Genomic DNA, 15507 nt, shown 5'->3' with positions numbered 1-15507 from the left:
TGAAGATTAAACTTTCTTAATATGAAAGACTAGCAACAAGGACTCTCAACCCAATAGGGGTATCCAGATAACATTCTAAATGTGACAGAACCAGTATTCTAAAGAACTTAGGGAAGTCTAAAAAGTCTAAAAAACTTAGAGAAGTCTCAAACTAAAAAAAAAAAAGTAATTATCCATCTTATCTTTGGTTGATTATTACAAGAGGAATCACTTTCCTTCTTCAAATTACCAGTGTCTGTTTTTGTTATATACCGGCAATACAGGCATAAAGTTGAGGGACTTTGGAGAGACTTCAGAGGTCAGCAATGAAGATAAAGGAAGAATTGGATGGTAAGCTTTGGGAGGAACATTTTAAGGAATATGGATCATTTAGTCTGAATGAGAAAAGGTTTAAGTTCAATTTAATCAGAAGACATATAAAATGTTGACAGATTTACTATTCTCCTTTTCTTCTGACAGTGGTCTGAAGTTTCATCCAGAAAGATGTAGGTTGTACCTAAGCAACTGTTTTCTGAAGTGAATATTGGTAATGATTGGCTTGGATTACAAAGTGCAAATCTCTTTCCTTGCCTTCTCTAGAATCATTTTTTGTAGATGCCATTATTTTTTAAAAGGCAGCATAATTAATAGCTGCATTTCTTTTCATTTGTTTTTATATGAAACAAGTTTGAAAAAAGTTTATTTTGCTTTTTAATATGTATATACATACATATGTAATATGGTAACTTCTGTATTGATCATTTCTCCTATTTTTCATATCTGGCTTCTGGTAGTTTCTTCATTGGTACTGTTAAGATGATAGTGGGTCAGCAATAGAAATGACCAATTAAGTGGAACATTTTTTTAGGTGGTATCACAGCCCATTGAGTAGTATCTATAAATTGCCTAGAAATGTAATTTACCAAACAAGCATGGATGGCATAGGTACTTCTTCAAATGAAGATTCTGGAAATTAAATCACTATTTGGAGGAGGAGACCATAGAAATGGAGGTGATGGGAAGTAATCTAGGAGTCAGCCTGGAATTGAGTTTGGAGTGAGAAAAAGAAAAGGATTGTTAATGAAACATTTTTTAATTAACAAAAGAGAAGAAAATAACTGGAAGGGAGACACAAATCAGTAGGACAGCTTTGGAACTAATACGTTGAATTTTTTATATAGTCTTAAAAATAAAGCTGAATGTAATAAATTCTTTATTTACATACAATCTTTTTCCAGGTTTTTTTTGTTTTGGGGACATGGAAACATACATGCTTATTGATATTTATGAAGTTCAGAGCAATGAAGAATATAAATCAAATCGTGAAGAAAGATGGGTTTTTTTGAGCCCAATTGTTTTAGTCTATGAAGTTACTTGGTGATGTTTTATTTTTACTGTACTGTTATATTGAATATTCTAAGTAAAGATGACACATTCCAATGATGACAGCACTAGATTTGATTTGGAGTTAGGGGCCTTTGAATTCTGGCTCTCAAATTTATTCTCTGTGTGACCATGAGAAAAACATTTAACTTTTGTATAAGGTCTTTCTTTAAAAAAATTTTTTTAATGTTTTGTTTTTAAATTACAGACATTTACAGGTTACTCCCACCTAATGAGAGATCCCTTGTAACAAAGTAAAATGGCTACATAAAACTAGAAGTAGTAACTTTATCTAAAGTTGTAACATTTCTCATGTGTAGTACCCCCTTTAAAAAATCTATTTTCATTCTCTCCTACTCCCCATTCCATTGGAAAAAAGGAGGGAGCATTTCTTGTAACAAATATGCAATAGACAAATTCCCCAATTGACTGTATAAAATCAGTGTGTATCTCATTCTGTACATTAAATCCGTCACCTCTCTGTAATGTCTCATCATCAGCCCTCTGGAATCATAGATGGTTATTATATTGATCTTAGTTCTTACAGCTTTCCAAATTGTTTTTATAATGTTGTTATCCCATAAATTTTTCTCCTGGTTCTGTTTATTTCATTCTTTTCCATTTATAACATTTCTTAAAATTATCCATTTTTAGAATATTGATATTGTAATATAATTGTTCTTTTGGTTTTGTTTACTTCATTCTCCATTAATTTATGTCATTCTAGATCTTTTTTAAATCATCTGTTCTTTCTTTTGTACAACATAATAGTATTTTCTCCCTATTATATATGATGGGTTATAGTCAGTTTTCCTTAACTAATTGGCCTTAGTTTCCAATTTTTTGCCATTACAAAAGACCTACAATTTTTTTTTGTATATAAAGACCTTCCCCTCTTTATTTGATCCCTTTTGCATATAGGCCTAAAATTGTTATAGCTGTGTCAAAGGACATGCACGGTTTGGTATCTTTTTGAGTACAATTCCAAATTGTTTTCAAGAATGGTTGTCCATTCACATGTAAAGTGTACCTATCAGTGTGCCTCTTTTCTTACAACCCCTCCAACATTAGTCATTTCCCTTTTTTATCATCTGTGTCACTCTGAGGAAGATGACTTAGAACTTCAGAATTGCTTTAAATCACATTTCTCTAATAAGTAGAAATTAGGAACAATTTTTCATATGGCTATAGATAACTCATGTTTCTTCCCTTGAGAGCTGCCCGTTCAGATCTTTAGACTATTTATCAATTATTGAATGAGTCTTTTTCTTATAAATTTGAGTCTATTTTTTATACATCTTGAAAATGATACCTTTATCAGAGGAGTTTGTTGCAAAGATTTTCCCCCCGGTGTTTGCCTTTTAATCTTAGCTTTATTAGATTTCAACAAATAAGCATTTATTAAGCCCTGTTCTGTCAGACATGGAACCAAGCACTAAATTTGTATATTAAAAACTTTTAAAGTTTCATTTAATTAAAATAATTCATTTTTATTTTTGTGATCCTCCTTATTCCTTTTGTGGTTATGAACTTTTCTCCTATCTATAGATTTGATGGGTAATTTTTCCCCATTTCCCTAATTTGTTTATAATGTGATATTATATATCTAAGTCAGGTACCCATTTGGAACTTATCTCTAAAAAAGTTTTGAAGTGTGAGATGTTGGTATAAATCTAATTTCTTCTATATTGCTGGTCAATTTTTCTAGCAGTTTTTTGTCAAATTTATGAGTCCTTATTTCAGTAGCTTGGGTCTTTGTGTTTATCGAATAGGGTTATCAGAAATATTCACCTGTGTACCTAATCTGTTCAAATGATGGGTCTCTCTATTTTTTAAATCAGTACCAAATTATTGTAATAATTGCCACATTTTAGTGTAATTTGAGATCTGGCACAGCTCATTTGCCTTCATTCTATTTTTTTTTCATTAATTCTTTGAGGTTCTTATTTTTTCTAGTTTTAATGAGTAATCTTTTGGTAATTTGGTTGGCATAGCATTGAAAAAATAAATTAAGACAATCTTTACCCTCAAGGTCTTTATAATCTAATGGGGGAAGTCAAATATTCTGGGAGGAACCTTCTACCTACTAAATAGAGGGAGGATCCCACAGGAACAAAGGATACTTCTGAGGTGTGAGTTTTAGTTTTGAAGTGATCTTCCAGGAATCATGAAAGAGAAGAGGAGTGCAGCCTCATTAGAAATGAAAAGTGTACCTAAATTTCAGTAAAACATATTACAAATTCTCTCATAATATCCTTATGAATAAGTTGAAGAAATATGCCCTAGAAAATAGTACAGTTTAGGTAGCTTCAGAACTGATCTGAATGAGAGGAACAAAGTAGTAGATTGATATTGCAAACTGGAGAATGTCCAGAAGAGGGTGATCAAATTGGTGAGCAGACAAAAATCAGTGCTTTATGAGATCTACTGAGAGAGTTGCGAGTGGAATTGCTCAAGATAATATTTAGTGGAAACATGATAGTTGTCCTCAAAAATTTGAAGGACTCTAATTTTTTTTAAACCCTTACCTTCCATCTTGTAGTCAATACTGTGTCTTGGCTCCAAGGCAGAAGAGAGGTAAGGGTTAGGCAATGGGGGTCAAGTGACTTGCCCAAGGTCACACGGCTGGGAAGTGTCTGAGGCCAGATTTGAACCTAGGACCTCCCGTCTCTAGGCCTGACCCTCAATCCATTGAGCTACCCAGCTGCCCCCGAAGGACTCTAATTTGGAAGAGAAATTTGACTTGCTATACTTGGCTCCAGAAGGTAGAAATGGATGTTTTAGAGATAGAGTTCAACTTGATAGAAGGGAAAAAATACTGTATAACATGTAAAGTTGTCCTTAAATTGTGTAGACTGCCTTGATTGGCGGATAGTGAATTGGATACTCACTGGATCAAGAAAAGACTATGCATTTTAGAGAACTGGTTGAACAGATTCTTGTTCATTTATGGGTTGCACTGAACAATCTGAATTATCGTGCAACTGATGTTTTTCCATTTGTGACCTTGGTTTCCTTATCTTTAAAATGAGAGGGTAGAACTAAGTTATCTCTAAAAATCTTCCCATCTCTAATTTCTATTTTCTGACATCCTTTGACTCTACAATACTAAGTATTGGGCTTCTAAGGATGGGATTCTATTTTCTAAATAGATTCTGAAAAATATGCAGTACAGTTGAAGACTTTATCTCTTAAATAACACTAATCAAATTAGTTCCAAAAGTAATAAAATGACAAGATAACTAGCATTTGGGAGCCAGTGTTCGGTGTAGTAAGTTGGAAGGGAAGATAAAATAAACCTAGTTCTAAAACCATCTGTTTGAATTAGTAGGTATGCAAATACTGTAAGGTCCCTATAATTTCCATCCCTACCCCTAGTGATAACATGAATCTTCCCCAAAGAAAGAGCAACTGTAGTCATAGTAAAGTTTTGGTAGTGCTGCATTTAGCCCTATATTTTTAGTCTCTATAGTGCAACAGAAATTTTGCCATTAAGAATCATTTGAGATGCAAATAGGGCTTAGTATCTCTGTATTTAAAATTTTCTTTAAATAGAATGCTCCTCTTTCCCTTAGCTCATTTCTTTCTTTTTTCTCTCTCTCCTCTCTTTCTCTTAAAAAACAAAAACAAAAAACCTCCCAGTTACTTCTGTGGTCCTAGATGGGGACCCAGTAGGACATGTTGCTTGCAGTGAAAGTAGAGATAGTGATGATTTTCCATCACTGAGTTCTTAGATGATAAATCTGTCCCTGATTAAAGTAATCTGGGCCATAGGAAGGATAAGGTAATACTGACCCTTGTGGCTTGCTCTTAGCCAATAGAAGATGAACAGTGAAAAATGATGTGCTTACTCACAAACACTAATCTTTTAAATTCCATATACGTCTTTTTAATTGTTGGGAGAAGATGACTCTTTCTACATGTATATATGTACATGTATACATATTTATAAACCAATAAGTATATAAACAAAATGAATATATATGCATATATTTTGAACTTACTAAATTAATATATAAGTATATATAACACTAACGCATAAATAGCTAATAAATTTATAAACCTAATGAATACATATGAATATGTGCTCTACATACATTAGTGTTATATATATTTAGTTTAGCAAGTATATATATATGTATTAGTTTAGTTTATATGTTATTAGTTACTTATCTTAGTGTGCACATATTAACTTAGCAAATGTACTTGCATTAGACACCACCTGCATAGTGAATACTATTCCTCTCCTAATACTCTCTTAGAGCTCTTTGTCTAGATCTTTCCTCTGCCCTCATCAAACTATATTTTGTATTATACTTACCTATGCCCTGTCCCTCTTCACACATTATATAAGCTTTTTGAGGGCAGGAATTGTGTCATCTTTTGTCTTTGTATCTGTAGCATCTTATATGTAATAAATGTTGAACAAACATTTATTGAATCTAATCAGGAAAATATAATGCTTTCTGGTGGGGGGGAGAGAAGAGATATACTTTTAAAGATTTTGTATGGAATAACAAAATAAATTATATACAGCTAGGAGATTGAGCCAGTCCTAAGAAAATAAGTTTATGGGTTCTGTGTATTTTACTCTCCCCAGACTATGAATTTAATTCAACCTCAGGTGTCTTAAATCTGACGAAATACCAAGAAGGAGAAATTTTCTTTTCCAGCAGGGGTCTGGATGATAGCCCCTAACAAATGCAAAATTTGACATTCATATAAAAGAGAGCTAAACAAGACCAATAAAGAGATGCTGGAAATTGACTGCAGCCAGAGGGGAAAAAAAATACAAAGTAATGCAAACAATCAACCATTGCACTGTTTACTGAAATCCAAGGGCTGACCTATAAGGCTGTGCCGCTGCTTCCACTCGTTATTTAGAATAGCACAGAGAGGTGGTTGGTGTAAAGAAAATGGATGATTGGATTCAGGTTCATAGGAAGCTGAGTTTAGAAGAGGGTCACTCTTCATTATTTGTAGAGTATCTTATTCAATGGTATTTCCTTTTTTAGTGCTGTTGGGAAAGTATTCTGCATTCAGTAGCATTGTTGGCCATCCCCTGTAATGAATTTCTGAAGAGCCCTGAAAACCTGAAGAATCGAGGCCTGATTAGTATTTTGGTGAGTAGGGCCTGCATCTTATTTTAATCTTATATCTAGTTTTCTAGGAGGCTAGTAAAGAGTGGCAAATAATGAATAATTTTAACATGAAGAATGGAACCCAACTTTAGTCTCTTGAGGGTAGATAGCTCATTTGCTCATCTTTTAATATTAGGTTTGTATCTTTTTGGCCCCCTGATTTTTTCTATGAATGTAACAATCTCAAGAAATGGTGTAGTAGCTATAACCATAATGGGATTTGTACTTAGGTTATCTAAATCTTAGCTTTGGGTCCAAGATGGAGATTTTCTCAAACTGACCATGTAACCTTTGTCTGTTCAACTCACTTTTCTTATTTGCTGAATAGACATTCTCAATTTCATAGGAAAGTGAAGAACAAATAGCCAATGAAACAAAACAATTTGAAAAGAACTTTATCATTCTAGAAATAGAATTTATAAAATGTAAATATATATGCATATATATGTGGGACAGTATAGAAGGAAAAAAATCACTTGATGAGTATGATAGGAATGCTAGAGAAGAGGCTTACTGTGAAGTTTGCTTTTAATTCTGGGGCACATATACTATTTTAAAAATACCCCACAAACCTTAGCCTGACAAAAGGAAAGTGTAAAATAAAGCCTTAGTCTCTGCATTGACAGATATTTCCATAGCAACCTGACTGTCAATCAACACCCACTGCATCTAGCTTCAGAAAACACCCCCAGAAATAAATGTCAAAAGTCTTATGCAGGTTCCAAATTTAAATCAAACTTTAAAATAAATTAAAATTAAAAAAAAACTCAAACACCCCCAGTAGTCACAAAATTTTGAGAAAGGCAGAAAAAATGGATGGCAAAGCAAGCAAAAATCAGGTCCTCTTTCTACAGATCCAAAGACTTAAAGGGATGAATGTTGCTCACCATTTCCCTCTGTTACAGCATTACCTAAGCCAAGCAATCAAACACTTATGGACATGCCACCTATATCTTTCGTATCCTTTTCTTATGCTTTCAAGGCTGGTGTTCATTCTTATACCTCTCCATACTATATTCACTTTCTGTGGTCCCCCCAAGTCCAGTGTTTGCAGCCTTTTCAAAATGGCATGCCAAGGTTCCGACCTTTTCGTTTTGTTATGCCATCGAAGGGAATCAGGGGGCTGATTTTGAGCCTAATGCCAGTGTGCACATCTGACTCCCCACTGACTCACGAGTAAAGAATCACCAGCTACCAGCTTTCATTGCCAGCACATGATCTCACAATGGGAGGTGGTAGTAGCAACTGGCTTGCCTGCCATCTTGGGCATGAGGTCCCCAGGGGTTGTATGTATAATTTGCTGTCTCATTCCTCCCTCTCTTATCCAGAAAATTTTCTTTACTGATATACCTAACCCTATCATGACACTTTAGTGGAAAGTCATTTGAGATGACTTCCCCTTTTTTATGAACCTCCTTAAGTTAGCTGCCAGACAGACTACTTAACAAATTATAGCTATTAGAGGGGCTTCAGAGTGCTTGTCCTTCCCCAACTTGTTGAGTTAACTTGTTAAAATGCATATGGACATGGAAGCAAAATGACAATGATTGTACAATTTCACAGTGGTTTTTTTTTCATTTGCTCATTAAAATCTTTAGCCAGATTTAGTATAATTGGCACTTGGCATCAACTCAGATCATAAACCTCTCTTTTCCTGCTAATGAAATATACCCTTCAAACATTCCTCTGGCATATGAAGGGTTATGTTCACTTGTTCTGTAAACTTGCTAATGGTATTTACAGTCACCTTAGCCAAGCATCCTTTTTCCAAGAGCCTAATAAAGATGGTTTGCAATAACACCCAAGGACAAAATGTAGTGGAATTCAAAGAAGAGGTATCAATGTAGCTAATTTATCAAGTTGTGAGTTGACTGGAGCCCTATTTTGATACATCTTTATAGCATGAAGATGAACCCAGATTTTCAAAAGCTGTATCAGTAGAGTTCAAGGACTGGAAGGACCTACCAAGGTGTAAAAAGATTTAAATAAAGCTTGGTAGTGAGAACTAGGTATCAGGTGTCCAAAAATCAGGGGGATTTTTCACATGATTCAAAGGGGTTAACTTTTATTTATTTATTTTACTTATTTATTTAGTTTACAACAACATTTCTTCTTCTTATGCTTACTGCCTTTATGACCTTGGGCAAGTGACTTAAACTCTTTGGGACTCCGTATCTTCTTCTGTATTGAAAGGATTGGGCTCAGTGGTCTCCAAGATCCCTTCCAAATCTAATAGTGTTAATTTAGACAGCTAGCATTTAGACAGAATTTTAGGGTTTATAGAATACTTTACATATGTTATTTCATTTGATCTTCACATCTACCATGGGAAAAAGCTTTTTTTATTATCCCCATTTTACATATAAGGATATTGATACTGAGAAAAGTTAATGGACTTCTCCATAGTCAAAAGTTAGTGTTTGAAAAAGGATCTGAACTCAGGTCTATCCTGAATTCATGTTCTCTCCAGTGGTGTTAGTGGCTCAAGTTTTCTAATGCAATCTCTGGTTAGTATTCAGAGACAATTTCCATGGAGAACTTCTGCAAAGGTCTTATGATTCTTTTTCTTTATTTTTAACTGAGTTTTAAAGTCATTGTCATCATAAGCTTCTACCAGTACCGTGTGCTTGTTATGTGCATATGTGTTTTCATGTTTTAATAAATTCTGAAGAGCAGGTAAACTACCATTCTCTCTGTTCATATGACCTGGGCTCAAAATAAAAGAATGGCTGTAGGGCTGGTTTAATGTTACTTAGCAGCATGCCAAGTTCTTGTAATAGGAAACCACTGGTGAAATTCCAGGGAGCTGTGATGTCCAAGAGTGGAACCAAGAAGTATTGAGAAGCTAGAGGTCAAGATAGAACTAGATAAGAAGCTTTAAAGATCAGAGAGAACACATCAGGGTTAAATTGTCATCTCTATGCTGGTACGACTAGATGGTGCAGTAGAAAAAGTGCTGGGACTAGAGTCAGGAAGACCTAAGTTCAAATCCAACCTCAGACATTAGCTGGGTGACCCTGAATGAGTCACTTAACCCTGTTGGTTTTAGTTTTCCTCATCTATAAATTGAATTGGAGAAGGAAATGGCCAACTGCTCCAGTATTTTTGCCAAGAAAACCCCAAACGGTGTCACAAAAAGTCAGGCACAATTGGAAAATAACTAAACAACAAATTGCAGGCAACTCACAGATCTATATGTTTAAACCAGCCTCTCCTGAACTTCAGTCCCATATCACCATAGACATTTCAGTTGGATATCCCAGACATGTTTAACATGTTCAAACTGAACTTATCTTCCCTCTCCAAATAGCTATTAATAATAATAGTGGACACTTAAAAAGAACTTATTATGTTCCAGGCGAGGTGCTTTACAATTATTATTCATTTGTTCCTTACAACAACCCTGGGAGGTAAGTGCTTTTATCACCCCTATTTGACAGTTAAAGAAACTGAGGCAAATAGAAGTTAAGTGTCTTACCTAGGGTCACACATCTAGGAAGAACAGATTTGAACTCAGGTCTTCCTTGACTCCAGACCTAATGCAAGCCATTTATCTTTCCCAAACCAACCCCTTACCAAACTGAGCTATTTCTTTCCAAGGCACGACTATTCTTCTAGTCTCCCAGATATTATCCATGACTCCTCACTCTCCTCTCCCCAGCTACCTGGTCAGTGGCCAGATCTTGTCATTTCTCCCTCTATATCCCTCATATCTGATCACTTTATTCAGCACTTAGCACAGAACCTGGCATATAAGAGGCATTTCATAAATGTTTATCAATCCATTGAGTGATTTACACAGCTAACGTCTTAGTTCAAACCCTCATCACCTCTCTTCCCATGACTATTGCAACTTGCCCCTAATTGGTCTTCCTATTTCAAATCTCTCTTCACTCAGATTCCTCCTCTACATTCTTGGCATAGTTGGGGTTTTTCCTTTGTTTGTAAGTCCACATCTGACTGTGACACCTTTCTCTTCATTAAATTCCAGTGACTCCTTTTTGCCTGTAGGAAAAAAATGTAAATTCCTTTGTTTGGCCTTTTAAAACCCTTTACAATTTGGCCCTAACCTGTCTTTCTCAGCCTAATGATACATTATTCCCATTCCTGCACTCTGCAGTGGAGTCCAAATGATGTCTCAGTCACTCATCTACAAGACTCCAATGGGAGATGTTCCTCCATGCCCAATACATTTCTTCTTCCCCTCTGCTTATAGAATCCCTTATCTCCTTCTAAGATACTGCTTAAGCACTGGCATAAATGGACATCCTGATCTCCCCAAAAGCCTAAATGAGTGCCCCTAAATCTCTTTGAGAGTGGAGATTTATTTTTTCATATTCCCAGCACTATAATGCTCTCTAGTACTCTATAGTACATGTGTAATAAATGCCTGAGCATAGCAGAGATTAAGGAGAAAGGTATGGAATTCAGGAAATTGGTACTTGAAACTGAGGCATCTCCAGAGATGTCTCAGGCCAGCCCTTGATGGTCTAACTAGATGAAGTGGGCAGTGGTGAGGTCAGAAATAAGAGCAACATCTGACAGTGTCTGATTTAGATAATGCCATTATCAAATAGGGCTCTGGGCAGATTCTCAACAGCTAATAATTACTGAAAGATGTTGGAGAAATTATTTCATAGACCACTGAGAAAATACCTACTTATTTAGAGAGCCCATTAGTGAATGGCATGCTATACCTGGAATCAGGAAGATGTTCAAGGTTCAAATTTTGCTCCTCTAAGGAAGGAATAATACCGATTGTTTCTATCTGAGAAGGGTATTGTGAGGCTTGAATGAAATGATATATGCCAAGCCCTTTGCAGGCTTTAAAATGCTATATCAGTGTCAGTAATGATTACATCCCCAGGAGTAGTACACTTATTATTACTTGATTTGGCTCCCACTCCTAAACATAGTGAGCTTTTGCCCTACTTTGGGCCAAGTTTTACATTCTACACAAAATCTAAAATCCAGAGAAACGGGTTTTGAGGCCAGCATTTGACACCACTTTCATTTGGCTTCTTGTAGTGATAGTCAGGCAATGTGTCATTTTCTCCATGGAATATGTATGCAGCTGGGAAATGAGTTATTTATAATAATAAGACTTTGCACTTATGGAGATATTTGCATAGTAAGCAGATCATATGGAATCTAAAGTTGCCAGTGTCTAGTGAGTAACCTTGGAATCATCAGTCTAATTATCTAATGCACCTTGTTTGAAGTTCATATATGTCTTTTTTGCAGGCCATTGCCCATGAATATTTTAGCCAATCAGGGATAGAGAATCTTGCATAGATTAAAGGCATTTTTAGGAATAATTCACTGTTATAGGTGGGTGGGACATAGGGATGCTGAAACAGGAAGCCTTCAAATGAGAACCAAATGAGAACTTTTTGATCCTTTCTTGATTTCACTCTTCTTCCTCTCATACTACGAACCACCCCCCAATATTTCTGTGTTCTGTATTTTTTTTTGCTGAAGGTCATTTTTACTTGGTATCTTCATCCATTTTATTTCACCACAAAGTTTCCTAGTTTCTCAAGTAGATTCATCCATTGACTTCTATTCATAGGATAAAATGTGAGATGAACTAATTTTACCACCACCTGAACCCCAGAATGGAAAGGTCATCGTTAAAAATACTCAAATCTTTTTAAAGATTACTGACACCATGTAGGCTGATAGATGGTATTTATCCTGGAGAGTTCATTTGAGCAGATTTTCCATCCAAGGATAAATACACCCCAAATCACAATGGTAATCAGAGTCACCCGCCTCATTTCTGATGATTTTACAAATCAGTTGGGTTTCAAAGATGTGACAACATTACCCTGTTCCCATACTGAGTTGTTTTGGCTGCAGGGGCGGCTGCCTTTTTTTTTCCAGCTGCATTTGTGAGTGTTTTCATCCCTTGCTAAAATATGTTTTTTAAAAATGTGATTAACAGCCATTTTCAGAGACAGATACTAGCTCTCCTCAGCCAAAGAGGCACAGCATGCAAAAACAGGCAAACATGAAAATAATGAAAAAGGGTATGTTTATTCATTGGAAACCATGTTAATGACTACATCTGCCCCTCTCATTTCAGACTGGCTGGGATCATCTCTGCTCTTCTGATTTGCTAATGTCTCTACCTACAGTGAAATCCCATAGTGGTAGCCCATAAATCAAGGATATCCATAGCAGACCTGATTTTTCTTCTCTGCATATGTTAAGGATACTTTTTTTTTACTTACTTGATAACTACACTCAGTGGGAATATGTTCATGAGATATGTTGTGGTGGTGATCCCAACACTCGCGGTAACTTCCTGTCCTTCAGTATTAATAACAAACACCATTAACAATAAACAAGGAGCTAATCTAATTTTAGTGGCTTTCATGGTATCAAATATTCATAAAAGGTCAGGAGGTGTATGTTTATTTTATAGCTGAACCATTTTCATTTTGTATGTTTTCTATTTAAGTAGAAGAGACTATTTCCTCCTATTGCTTAGACCTTTAATTCTATGACAATTTGAAACTTCAAATCTCCTTGAAGATAGGTTTGTAAAGTAGGCTCAAAATTTTAATCCTGAAAAACAAACAAAAAAAACAACTTTTTTTTTAGCCAATTGCTTGCTCTTATCTAAGTAGTTCTACCTACTCTAAGCCATGATCATAGGATTTTAGAGCTTAGATATTACCTAACCCATTCCCATAACTGAAATTTGTCTTCAGTGGGTTTTTTTTCAGTCATATCTCATTCTTTGTAACTCATTAGGGGATTTATTGGCAGAGATATTGGAGTGGTTGGCCATTTCCTTCTCCAGTTCATTTTTACATATGAGGAACTGAGGCAAAGAAGGTTAGATGGCTTGCCCAGCATTTTAAGTGTAAATGTCAGTAAGTATTTGAGTCCAGACTTGAACTCGGAAAGGTGAATCTTATGGACTGTAGACCTAAGACTTTGAAACATAGTTCTGAATGGTAATAATAGTTAATAGCTAGTATTATATAAAGCTTTAATATTTGCAAAGTGTTATATGTATGTTATTTTATTTGATTTCATCCATTTACATTTCAGCCTAATGAAATTCTTTCTTTGGTGTTACCTGCTATCCAGATCTTTCCCCTGGTATCTGAATGTTTTTTTCCTCCTCTAATTAAGGCAACTTGTCTGGTGTTTTTCACATACTTCTTTACAGTATAATTAGTTGTTATCTACCCTAGCTATTCATCTTATTAGAATTTAAGCTCCCTGTGAGTGTTCTCCAGTGTTAATTTGCTTGTTGGTATTCTCCTGGACTAACCCAAAGTCTTGTACATAGTAGGCACTGTAAAAAAGTTATCTTTTCTATTTATATGTTGGAGTAGAAATTCTTTGGGGCTTTTGTTGAGTTAAAGAAAAACCTCTCCCAAACACTGTTTAAACGAGGAGTTATTTACCTTTTTTGTCATGGACCACCTTCTCAGGATAATGTTTTTAAGTATATAATATATAAATATAAAAATAAGTAAATATAAAATTAAAATACAAACAAAAATAATAACCTTACAAAGGAAAATTAATTATATTGAAATCAAAATTAAAAAACAAATCCACAGAACTCTTGCAAGTTCAACCTTAATATTTGATGAGGAATCAAGGGCCCTGAGTTGAAGGACAAGAACCAAATTCTGACATAGTTCTCAGGGGAAATCCTGAGTAATATAAACATACTTCAAGGAATGTGAATACTGAGAAACTTCCAAAATTCTACCTTGTCTTAAAAGCTTGGTTTTAGGCCTTGCTTTGAACATAGAATAGTCAAAAGTTGACATCAGTTTGAATGGGAAGGACAAAGTGTCACTTGAGGGAGAGGAAAAGTCAGAAAGCCTGGGAGAAAGAGACATTGCAGTTGCCATCAATAGAGATAGAGAAAATAATGGCTTTAAATGAGTTGGATATAGAGCGAGGAAGACAAGGCAACTAGAAAAAAAAGTAACCAGTAGTAAAAGTGCAAAGGAGAAATGAACTTGATGTTTTTCAGGAAACATAAAGCACTTTAGAGACTAAATGGAACCAAGTATGTTGTATCTGCTTTTAAATAAAAGGTTAGAGTGGGAGATAATATTTACAAGAAATATCAGAAATTTACTCATGTTTGCTGACAGGAAACTGAATTTCATTCTAAATTTAAGCTTCAATTGTTGTATTTAATTTTTAAAAAACCTGGTCATTGGAGTCTGTCGTTGAAGATGCAGTAATTGGTTGAGTTTCTATAAATCCTACTAAATATACCTTACAAGGATAGGGTGGTCCATTTAAATTTGTCCCCATAAAAAGTCACATTGAATTAAGTGGGGCCTGTTAATTGGACCCTAATGCATTACCTCGGGAGCTACAGACTTAAATATTTGATAATTGGAGAAGAACTATCATCCCTGAATAATAAAATGAGGCATAACTGTTTTTCTTTGTTTCAAGGAAGGTTCAGTAGGAGGAAGCAAGCAGTGATATATTTGTGGAATAAAAAACAAAAGGTGTCAATAAAAAAATCTATGAATATATATATATATTTGTATGTGTTAAAAAGAATAATAATCTAAGACCTGTTAAATTCCTAGAAACTAAGATTGAGGTACTCTGATGCACAACAATGCTGAATCAAGTTTCTTTGGGTCTTCTGGATTCCTTGGCCAATTGCTATTTACTACCTTTTCCATTGTTCTTATGAATTGAGGCTTTATAATTGGTTTTAGTGCCTACACTATATTTTCAGTAACCTCATTGTCACATATTTGAATTGCCATTTCTGATGTTTTAGAGTCTCTCGAAATGTAATACGGTGCTGTGGTAATTAAAGAGGCAGCTCTGGAAAGGATTCTGGACTTAAGGTCTGAGAAACTTGGGTTCAAACTCTGGTTCTGCTACTTATTAAGTGATACTGGACAAAACACTTAAACTTTGTGAGCCTCAGTTTTGTCAACTGTAAAAGGGTGATGATAGTATTTGCAGCAGAGTATTAGTGGACAGAGAGCTA

The 15507-nt window shown here is 35.1% G+C and overlaps 1 protein-coding gene across 6 annotated transcripts in view; it reads left to right on the top strand.

The window, feature by feature from the left end:
- Positions 1-15507, top strand: part of ESRRG (estrogen related receptor gamma) — a 584537-nt gene that overhangs the window by 69520 nt on the left and 499510 nt on the right. For 5 of the 6 annotated variants that reach the window (XM_044674416.1, XM_044674412.1, XM_044674413.1 and 2 more), the window contains exon 2: positions 6378-6485. The exons of the other annotated variant lie outside the window; for it this stretch is intronic. The gene's annotated coding sequence lies outside the window, so the exon portion shown is untranslated. The remainder of the gene's footprint in view (positions 1-6377; positions 6486-15507) is intronic. 6 annotated transcript variants of the gene reach the window in all.

Source organism: Gracilinanus agilis, chromosome 4, assembly GCF_016433145.1.
Source record: "Gracilinanus agilis isolate LMUSP501 chromosome 4, AgileGrace, whole genome shotgun sequence".
Taxonomy (NCBI): Eukaryota; Metazoa; Chordata; class Mammalia; order Didelphimorphia; family Didelphidae; genus Gracilinanus; species Gracilinanus agilis.
The sequence above is the reverse complement of the archived record's forward strand: the minus strand, read 5'-3'. Positions and strand labels throughout refer to the sequence as shown.